The sequence below is a fragment of the Cnephaeus nilssonii genome (genome assembly GCF_951640355.1).
Source record: "Cnephaeus nilssonii genome assembly, chromosome: 23".
NCBI lineage: Eukaryota > Metazoa > Chordata > Mammalia > Chiroptera > Vespertilionidae > Cnephaeus > Cnephaeus nilssonii.
In genome coordinates this window covers 4971561-4974147 of record NC_137094.1, presented here as the reverse complement: position 1 = coordinate 4974147, position 2587 = coordinate 4971561, and the positions used below count along the sequence as shown (strand labels likewise).

The following is a 2587-nucleotide window of genomic DNA, read 5'->3' as shown; positions in this document are numbered from 1 at the left end:
GTGGTCGGCAGCAACAGCAGCTTCAAAAGGCGATCCAGGGGGGCTCGGAACCATCCCCGCAGGAAGCAGAGGTGGACTGCGCAGTGTGGGTGCGAGGAATGCCTGCGGGAGCATGCCAGGCCCTGCTCTGGCCTCCTCGCAGCGGCAGCCCTGAGCCCAGTTAAACAGGGAAGGGTCGCAGCCACGTCTTCAGCTGTCTCGTCAAGCTAACCCTTCGAGGACACTGGTTTCCACGAGTTGGCCCAAAGACATTGCTTCCAGCCATCGCGCAATAAGTGTGGGTGTGATCAGAAGGAGTCGCCTTCGGTGTCATGTCTGTTCAGTGAGCCTGGAGCGCTGTGGGCTTTGTGCGTCATTTACACATTCTGTTCTCCGTTTGTGAAACGGTGGTGTGGACGTGCGTGAGTGCGTGCATGTGTTTCAGTTAATCAGAAGCAAATACCCAACGCACAACAACAAAAAACGCCCTTTATTCTTCTAACGACTATAGATGTGCAGGCACAACTCGTCAGAGCAGGTTTAACTGTGGAACAGAGCAGTTGTAGGGATCTTGGCCCTGAAATGAGAAACGGTGACAGATCTGCGACCATTAACTTGATTAATAAGCCGGGAATTAATTACAGACCTGGAGGTGAAATTAAAGAGCTCCCTCTGAGTCTCAGGCAAGCAGTTTGATCATGGATTCGACGCCTCGTGGAGTGTGATGAACGCGGGACTCAATCCAGCAAACACTTATTGAGCACTTACCAGGTTCTGAGTCTTTAGAACTAAAATGCAAAGATAATGAGATACCAGTTCCTGCTCTAGATGTTTTCATCCTGGCCTTATGTTAAAAAAAAAAAAATACTTCAGCAAATGAAATGAAATCACCACATAACGCAGTGTTACCAGGTCATGCATTCCGAGGTTTGAATGTACATTCATGTCACAGGCTCGATTTAGTCCTTTTATGGGGTCATTAAGCAAAAATTCCATCATGTCTAAATAAGCCAATGTCTGAATTTTGTTTAAATCTGTCGGTTATGTGGCATTTCCTTTTCTAAGGTCTATCATTTACGAAGCCTCGCCGTGGCTTTTTATAACGTAGGCAGCATTTTAAAAGAAACAGAACATGAATTATAGTTTTTTAGCGAGTGATCATTGCTTCATGTTTTCCTGTCAGAATCACGTGGAAGAAAAAGGGAGAAGTTACTTCCTGGTTGTTACTGGCTGGTACAGTACCCCTCCGTGTTCTGCTTATTTATTTAGATTATGTGAGTTTTGAAGGGCTTTTTATATGTGTTGAAAGTGTGTTTTTGAGCATGCCTTCGGTTTTCCCAATGTAGGTATTTAATTACTGTGTACTTAGTATTTTGATTTCCTATCAATTCAGTTTCTCATGTTTTTAGGCTTGTTTATTTTTAAACTGATGTTAGATTTTCACTCATAATACTGTTTGACTTGTCTCATGTCACCATAAACTGTAATATTTTCAAGGATTATAGATCAAAGATATTTATTTAGAAGTATACAAGATGCTGAAATTTAGATTCCTTATACTTAAGGCCGATTTTATTAGAAGGTTATTTTAATGTTCTATTATAAATTTTAAGAATTTGTATTCACACTGTATGTAAAATATGTAAATGTCAACGGTACTATCTTAGGTGGTTCTACAACAGACATTCACCAGGTCTGCCGCGAGGGGTCCCGTCTTAGACAGCCCTCTTCCGGTTCACCCTCTTGGCTCCTAGTTATGAGGATCTGATGAGTCTGATTTCTGACGGTTTTATGTGAAGATAAATCAAAACTTCCTCCTAAGTACCCCGAGGGTCTCATTTGCCTGGAGGCCTCCAGGGCCTCTACTTCACACCAAAGGTTTCCTGGGAACCCTGACGCTGAGCTGAGAGGACTGAGGTGACACCTGGGTCCTCGGGGGGCCTAGTTGGGTCTCCGAGAAGCCAGGTGTGTCCTCGTACTTCCCAGGGAGGGGGAGGCGCGCTCAGGAGTATGGTGATGTCTGGGCTTAAGATAGGCACGAAAATTGCAACTGGAAAAAGTAGGGCACCGCTTACAACGTAATCGTCGTTCATTGCATGAATTGGGAGTAATTCCATCTGGTGATGACAGCATTGTTCTCGCACACGTGAAAAGTTCATCCAGCTTTCCTCTGATGTGATTTTCTTCTGCCATGTGAAAGTCCGGACAACTGCTTGTAACTACTCTTCCTTAAGACCTGTACTGGAGGGTAACCGGTCAAGCTTGTAATTTAAACGCTTCACCAACCAAGTGTCTCAGAGAGTTTCTTTGGATCCTGGGGGTGCTGGGAAACACGGCTGTAAAGTAAAATACTTCAGAAGTTGGTCTGGCCCCACAAGGAGATAGCGGTCTGTTTCGGGAAGTCAGGTAGGTCCCTACCTAAGGGCTCTCTGCTCTCAAAGGACCTCCTGGTCTGCCTGGCATGGTAGCTGGAATTCGCTCTAGGAATCCATTCCCTTTCAAATAAATAAATAATCCATTCCTTTAGGTTTCAAAATCCGAGTCCTCAGGAGGCTTACTTTAAGCTGTGAATGTGTGTATTATGCTGAGAGGACTTGAGGGAGGCTAG

The 2587-nt window shown here is 44.8% G+C and overlaps 1 protein-coding gene across 2 annotated transcripts in view; it reads left to right on the top strand.

The window, feature by feature from the left end:
• The window catches only part of CNST (consortin, connexin sorting protein), an 84909-nt gene extending 82527 nt beyond the window's left edge, over positions 1–2382 (top strand). The window contains exon 10 of one of the 2 annotated variants that reach the window (XM_079763807.1): positions 1–2382. This exon is cut by the window's left edge and continues 297 nt beyond it. The gene's annotated coding sequence lies outside the window, so the exon portion shown is untranslated. The other variant, XM_079763806.1, reaches the window with a different exon arrangement.
• Positions 2383–2587: the final 205 nt, after the last annotated feature.